Source organism: Ovis aries, chromosome 11 (assembly GCF_016772045.2).
Source record: "Ovis aries strain OAR_USU_Benz2616 breed Rambouillet chromosome 11, ARS-UI_Ramb_v3.0, whole genome shotgun sequence".
Classification (NCBI taxonomy): domain Eukaryota; kingdom Metazoa; phylum Chordata; class Mammalia; order Artiodactyla; family Bovidae; genus Ovis; species Ovis aries.
This window is the reverse complement of record NC_056064.1, coordinates 37,567,437-37,575,619: the sequence shown is the minus strand read 5'-3', so window position 1 is coordinate 37,575,619 and position 8,183 is coordinate 37,567,437. Positions and strand designations below refer to the sequence as shown.

The following is an 8,183-nucleotide window of genomic DNA, read 5'->3' as shown; positions in this document are numbered from 1 at the left end:
GTTTGTTTATTTTTTGAAAAGATTAATTCAGAAAACATTAACTGCTAAGCACTGAGAAGTAGAGTGATGACTACGATTTAGGCAGATCCTGTAGTCAGGGAGCCACACATTCCAGAGGGGAAATAGAGAGGAGGCCAGAAGCCATCATACAGAGTGTCAGAAAACAGGCCCCAGGACGCTGCAGAGGGCCCTTACCTGAGTGAGGGGCAGGAGAGGGCAGTCTCCTGTTCATTTAAAATATATTTACTCTTGGACTTCCCCAGTGGTCCAGCGGTTAAGAATCCCCTTACAGGGGACATGGGTTCAATCCTTGGTCTGGGAAGATTCCACATGCTGTGGGGCAACTAAGCTCATGAGCCCATGAGCCACAACTGCTGAGCCTGTGCGTTGCAACTAGAGAAAGCCTGAGTGCAACAGCAAAGACCCAACACAGCCAAAAATAGAAATAAATAATAAAACGTAAAAATATATATCTACTCTTAACAGATACATACTGCTATATATAAAATAAACAAAATAAAAATATATAAACATATAGATAAGGAAGGACCTATATAGCACAGGGAACTATATTCGATATCTTGCAATAACCTATAATGGAGAAGAATATGAAGAAGTATAAATATGTATGAATCACTGTGCTGTAACCTGAAACTAACACAGCATTGCAAATCGACTATACCTCAATTAGAAAAATATATTTACTCTTCAACCCAGATTTATGAGTCAAACACTGTACTTTTTTTAAAGTTTATGTGTGTGTTTTAAGATATCCTTCACTTGTTTTTCCCCAAATTATATAAATTGGGAGTTTATAATAATACAAACTAATGTTGTATTTTTCCATACTTTTCTCTGTTGCTTTTACAAACATAAATACACACAGAGAACTTTTCTTTCTTTATTTGTCTGTTTTTAATGAGATAGGAAAAGACATACACACACACACATATATATATAACTTTTCAGCCATCTTGCTTTTAGGAGATGGCCAAAGAGTATATGTATTTCAATAGCTGTTACCAGTCAACTTTCTTTAAAAGCTACATTAACTCTCATTTCCACCAATAGTGTTTTTACCCTTGATCATATGAGCCAATGTGATAGAGAAAAGTTATCTCCTTTATTTCATTTGCTTTAACTGAATATTGGAGAGGCTGTCCATCTTTTCTCGTATCTATTTGACCATTTGGATGTGCTCTTTGTCTATTTTCTTTTTTAAAACTTTAAAAAAATTGTCAGTTATCAGCATTGCAACTATTTCCCCAATGTATTGTCAATTTCATTTATGGTATTTTTTTCATCTGTTTTAAAAATTAAGGTCAAAGATGCATATCTCTTAAAAATAGAAATTGAAGTATCTGGCTTTATTTAGAGAGTTCTCTGTACTCTACCAGGTGTTCATGTAGACACCTGTATTAGTTTTCTATTACTACAATAAAAAACTTCTCACTAAGTTGTCATCTTATAATTTGTAGTAGGTCAGAAGTCACACCCACAGAGGTTTCACAGAGCTGAAATCAAGGCACTGTGAGTGCTACATTCCTTTCTGGAGGCTCTAGGGAGAATCTGTTTCCTTGCTCATTTGAGTTGTTGGCAGAATTTACTTTCTTGCACTACAGGACCTCCATTTCCTTGTTGGTTGTCCCTGGAGGGATGTTCTCAGCTTCTAGAGGTCAACCACATTCCTTGCCTCTCTCCTTTCTTCATCTTCAAAGCCATCACTGGCCTGTCAGGTCCTTCTAATGTTCACATTTTTTCCCCCTTCTTCTCTGGTCTTCATCTCTCTAATTCAACCAAGAAAGATTCTTCAGTTTTCAAGATCTGTGTGATTGGTCCTACCCGGATAATATGGAATAATTTCCCTCAAGGACATCAAGGTCCTTAATCATATCTCTGAAATCCTTTTGCTGTGTGGGATAACATATTTATAGGTTCCAGGAATTAGGGTGTAGACATCTTTGAGGGGTCATTATTCTTTCTACCGCAATATCTAAATGTTATTTTTCTTAATTTTTTAAATATACCTGAGATTTATTTGTACATATGGTGTGAGAGTACAAGCTTGTTAATAGGTTTGATCATCTTTTCATGAAATTATTGGCTCTTCTGTAAATTGCCTATTTAAAACCTAAGCTCATCTTAAGCGGTAACATAATGTCATTTTATTGTCATTTAGTGAAAGCTCTTCGTTTCGGGTAAATATTAATCTTCAGCCTTTTATCTGTCTATCGTGATAAAAATAGCCTTTTGTGAACAAAAATAGGCACAGTTTCTAACCTCATGAAACTTACATTCAGGGGGAACATAGATGTTAAATTTAGAAGTGAACATTTAATTACAGAGTCACATAAAGTGCTTGAAAAAAGAACAAGCCAGGCTCTGTGGTAGAGAATTTGGAAGAAATTCATGGAAGTTGTCTGTAAGGTTCACAGAAATTGTCTTATAACGCCATGATATTGCAACTAAGACCCGAAAGACAGGTAAAGAGTTATCAGGTAGAAGCACAGAAGACAAGGGTGTTCCTGGCAACTCTCTTCTCATCTCCACCATCCTGTGTGCGGCTGAATTTGCTCCTCGTCATTGCTTTTCACAAGACTTTCAGGGTCAAGTGATTCCTGGTCATGAAACAAAAGAATCATCAATCCATTCTTCAATGGATTCGAATGAAAAGGGTAATAAAATCAGGTCCAACTCCAAGAGAAGACACAGGAGAAGAACAAGGCTGGCTCTATGAGGAACCTCACCTATGAAGTGGCACTCGGTGTCAAGGTTACTTGCCTTTTACCATATCACTCTGAGAACATCACTACTGTCTGAGCAGTTGGCTGTGTTTCCCTGGACGATGATTTTTCTCTTTCTGTTGGTGTTTCTTCTTCGCTAGTGTGTTGGTTTAGTAATAAATCTAGAAATTGGTGGGAAAAAAAAATGTTCCTAGCAGAGACAGTAGTGCAAAGATCCTGAGGTAGTGTATAGGGCTAATTAAAGACAAATTTTCTATAAATCTGAAGCTATTTTTATAACAGGCTATTTGTATAGATTAAAGAGATTCAGGTTCATAGAAAGTGGGACTTTTTTTCCTTCAGTATTTTTTTGTTAGCTTTATGGAAGTATACTTTATATATAATAAAATTTACCAGTTTAAAGTTTATAATCCAATGATTTTTAATGAACGTTTATAGTTCTGTAACTATTTCTATCCCCACAAAAATTTCCTGATGTCCTTTTGTAGTCAGTCTGCTTCCCACCCATCCCAAAGCCACTGTTGAACTATAATCTTGTCACTGTTAACTTGATCTTTGTAGACTTTCATCTAAGTGTAATTATTCAGAAAGTAGTATTTTTCTCCAGCTTCTGTCATTTAGCATGCTAACTTTGAGATATTTTTTTTCATATTGTATGTTTCAGTAATTGGTTTCCTTTTAAGGCTGAGTGTATTTATCCCTTTTTATAGGCATACAACATTTATTTATCAGTTTACTAAATGTTGGACATTGGGATTGTTTCCAGTTTGGCGCTGTTATAAACGAAGTTGCCGTAAACATTAACTACAAATCTTCACGTGGATAGATGTCTTCTCTTAGTGAAATCCCTAGGAGTGGGATTACTGGGTTATATAGTTGGTATATATTTCACTTGTATTCTGTGACCTTGTTAATATCTCTTATTTGCTATAGTGGGAGTCTTTAAAGCAGATTTCTTAGGATTTTCAACATAGATGATCTGTAAATAAAGACAGTTTTATTTGTTTCCAATCTATATGCTTCTTATTTCTCTTGCCTATTTCACTGTGTAGGACCAGCAATTCAGTGTTAGTGGTGAGAGCAGATAACCTTGTCTTGCCCTGATCTCATGGAGAAGCATTCATTCTTTCAGTATTAGGTATGCTAACAGGTATAAGTTTTATTAGTTGCTCCTTATCAAATTGAGGAATTTCCCTTTTGTTCCTAGTTTGCTGAGAGTTTTTGTCAAGAATGGATGGTAAATTTCATTAAGTAGTTTTTATATCTCTATTTTTTAGTTTTTTGATATTGTGAATTGAATTACATTGGGCTGTGTGTGTGTGTGTGTGCGCGCGCGCGTGCATGTGTGTGCCACACTATGCGGCTTGTGGGACTTAAGTTCCCAGACCAGGGATTGAACCTGGGCCCTCAGCAGTGAGAGTTTGGAGTCCTAACCACTGGACCACCAAGGAATTCCCTATATTTATTTTTCAAATGTTAAACTAACTTTGCATTTTCAGGATGAACCCCCCCTAGATTTTGGTATATCAGCCTTTTTATTTACTATTGCATTCAATTTGCTTAAATGTTAAGCCTTTTTATATCTAAGTTCATGAAGATTATTGATTTGAGGTTTTGTTTGTCTGTTTGATTTGGTTTTTAATTTTTTTTTTTTTTTTTGTCATTTGGGTATCAGGGTAATGCTGGCCTCATAAAATAAGTTGGAAGAATTGCCTCCTCTTGTATTTCCTAGAAATGTTTGTGTAGAATTGTGTAAATACTCTTTCCAAAATGTTTGGTAGAATTCACCACTGAGGCCATCTAGACCTGTAGTTTTCTTTGTGGGATTTTTTTTTTTTAAGTTCCATTACAAGTTATAAGTTCCATTTCTTTATGAACATAAGACTATTCAGGTTATATATTCCTTCTTGAGCAAGCTTTGAAAGTTTGTGTCTTTTAGGGAATTTTAAAGGAATTCTATATTGTTGAGTTGGTTCTAATATTCTCAGAGGGTGAGATGGTTGGATGGCTTCACTCAGTGGGCATGAGTTTGAGCAAACTCCAGGAGACAATGAAGAACAGGGAAGCCTGGCATGCTGCAGTTCATGGAGTTGCAAAGAGTCAGACATGACATAGCAACTGAACAACAATATTCCCTAATGTTCTTTGAATGTCTCTAGGATCTGTAGATGTTTCCTCATTCATTTCCAATCATGGTAATTTACGTCATCTCAGGTTTTTTTTTTTTTTTTCTCTTTTCCTAACCAGTCTGTCTACTGCCTAGAGGTTGATCAGTTACATTAATCTATTTTAAAAGTGTTTGGTTTCATTGATTTTTCTCTATTGTTTATGTATGTGTGTGTGCTCAGTCGTGTCTGACTGTGACCCCATGGACTGTAGCCTGCCAGGCTCCTCTGTCCATGGAATTTTTCAGGCAAGAATACTGGAGCAGGTTGCCATTTCCTACTCCAGGGAATCTTCCCAAGCCAGAGATGGAATTAGAATCTCTTGCGTCTCCTGCACTGACAAGTGGATTCTTTACCACTAGCAACACCTGGGAAGCCCTTCTATAGTTTATACATTTTCTTTCATTGATTTCCACTCTCTATTATTTCCTTACTTATTATTTCTTACTACGGGTTTAATTTGTTCTTCTATTTTTTTCTAATTTCTGAGGTACAAGTTTAGAGTATTGCTGTCAGACCTTTCTTCTTCCTTTTAAAAATAATTTATAATTTATTTATATTTATTTTTGGCTGTGCTGGGTCTTCGTTACTGCGTGTGGGCTTTTCTCCAGTTGCAGCGCGCAGGGGTTACTCTTTCTTGATGGTTTCATTGTGATGGTTTCTCTTGTTGTGGAGCAGACTCTAGTGCGTGAGCTTCAGTAATTGTAGCATGTGGGCTCAGGAGTTGTGGCACACAGGCTTAGTTACTCCCCAGAATGTAGGATCTTCCTAGACCAGGGATTGAACCTGTGTCCCCTGAGTTGGCATGCAGATTCTTAACCACAGGACCACCAGGGAAGTCCAGGACCTTTCATCTTTTCTAAGGTAAGAATTTAATGCTATTATTTTCCTGTAAGCACTGCCTTAACTACATTTACTGCATTATGATAAATTACACTATTAAATTTTGTTCAGGTCAAGATATTTTCTAATTTCCTTTGTGATTTCTCATAAGATCTGTGAGTTATGCTTAATTTCCAGAAATTTTGATGAGTTGTCATCTCTATTGTTGCTGATTTTTGGTTTAATTCTGTTTTGGTCAGAGGACATACTTCGGAAGTTTGAATCCTTTTAAACATATTAAGAATTACTTTTTTGGTCAGATTATGAGCCAATAATCATATGACAAGAGGACCAAGCCATTATCATACCTGGACCCTCTTAAAATTCACCCCCAATGTTTGACTCATAACTAAACTGTGTCATTTCATTTAATTAAATTTGAACTTAAGTCAGTCCTTATGGTGCTCTATGAGGCTTACAATCAGAAGCCAGTAATGGAGGTGAAAGTTCTATTGAATGCCTTGTCCAAGAGTTCAGTCCTGTGTATTTTTAGAAGTGAAATGAATGTCTTGGTCATTCTCACTGTCAGGAACTCTGAAGGGGATAAAGGGTATCTTGGTGAGGCCTTGTATTGTGGCTCTAGTATGTACAGTGACATGTCTGACTTTGATTTGTTTTGAGGCATTTGTGAAGCCAGAACATTCCCAGAGTTCTTTATCCCAAAAGAGGTGACCTTGAGTAAAGAGTTGTTGCCACCATTGGTTGGACCAAATGGCTAGACCACTGACTATGGCCTAAATGTCTGGAAAAATGTGCAGAAAGGACCAATTGGTGGCTGAGACATCCTTTATTGCTAAGAGAACTGCCAACATTTGGCAAATTGGGTGGACCCTCAGGTTCTATCCTTTATCAGAGATGTCTGGTAAGGAATGGAGGCAAAGAGAGAAAGCAGACTTCATCAGGGGTGATCGTGGCACTGTCATCCTTCAAGCATATGAACTGTTCACTCAACAGATCCTCAGGAGCTTCCCAAGTGACCAAGGATGTGGGGGAGGGATGATCTCCAACACTGTGGTGGCCACCCTCCTTCAGGAGGGATTTGCTGCAGGACCAGGTTTGGCTCTGTCTTCTAGATACCATTTTCATTTTATCTAGGCGACATCAACAACCATGCCAAGTTTGTGGGTGATTCATTATGTACCGATAGATAGCTAGACTAGACTTGAAGCAGTTGATCAAATGTACAGCTCAATATATGATCGATGATTGTAATAGTGTAACTCTAGAAGGCAATGGCACCCCACTCCAGTATGCTTGCCTGGAAAATCCCATGGACGGAGGAGCCTGGTAGGCCACAGTCCATGGGGTCATGAAGAGTCGGACACGACTGAGCTTCTTCATTTTCACTTTCATGCATTGGAGAAGGAAATGGCAACCCAGTCCAGTGTTCTCACCTGGAGAATCCCAGGGACGGGGGAGCCTGGTGGGCTGCCATCTATGGGATCACATAGAGTCGGACATGACTGAAGCAACTTAGCAGCAACTTAGCAGCAATAGATAGCTAGAAGAAATAAGGGCCAATGTTTATTGAGTACTAAGCACTACACCATTTAAGACTCTTTTATGGCTGTGATTTTTTTTCTATTTTTAAATTCACTTTGCTTCTGTGATCCAGGAAAAGGTCAGGCATTCTCTGCTTAGAGTGGTGAAGGGCAAGGTCTTTGTAGACAGACAGACAGAACAAAGCTTAACTCTTGGCTCTGCCTACATTCACTGTCTTAACTTAGGCACCTTCATCTTTCCTTAACTTGGAAACTCAGCTGATAAGTCTTTGAGACAAGTGCATAAGAAAATATATGGAAGTAGTTTAACATAGTGGCTGTTATGTAGTGAGACTTCAGTTAAGTGTTAATGATAATTTTACTACCCAATTTGCATCTCAGCTGTTCACTCGCTGTGGACCAGCCTGAACCTCAGTTTCTTCCTCTACTATGTGAGGATAATAATAAGCATCTCAGAGTTGTTTTGAGATCTAACCCAGTGTCTTACACTACAACACATTTACTCTCAGTGTAACAGAGCAGTACAAACGACAAAGACCCACCTCCAAAGGCATTGTCATGGGACCGCCAACACTCTGGAACGCAAACATTTCTGTAATGTAGCAGCTCCTACAATACAGCTCAACACACATTCTTGTCTATGCAGTTCATCTGCGTCCCAGACATCATGCTTGTGATCTCAGCCCTGCATGCTGGGTCGGGGGTGGTGTTTCTTTTGCATAACATAGTGGTTGAAAGCTTGCTGTCCTGGAGTCAAATCCTAGGTCTTCCTCTTATTAGCTGTGTGAACTAAGATAAGTTATTTAACTTCTCCAGAAGTCAAATACAAATTAGGGCTAGTTAATGTCTGTCATTTCTCAATGTAACTCCAACCTCTGAGGTTTAGAGGA

General features: G+C 38.0%; 1 long non-coding RNA gene and 1 other non-coding gene across 2 annotated transcripts in view; one reads left to right on the top strand and one right to left on the bottom strand.

Annotated features, from left to right (window-relative positions):
- Positions 1–8,183, top strand: part of LOC121820606 (uncharacterized) — a 31,648-nt gene that overhangs the window by 3,451 nt on the left and 20,014 nt on the right. The gene's annotated exons all lie outside the window — the stretch shown is intronic.
- TRNAE-CUC (transfer RNA glutamic acid (anticodon CUC)) lies at positions 4,123–4,195 on the bottom strand. Its single transcript has one exon. It is a non-coding gene; the product is annotated as a tRNA-Glu (tRNA).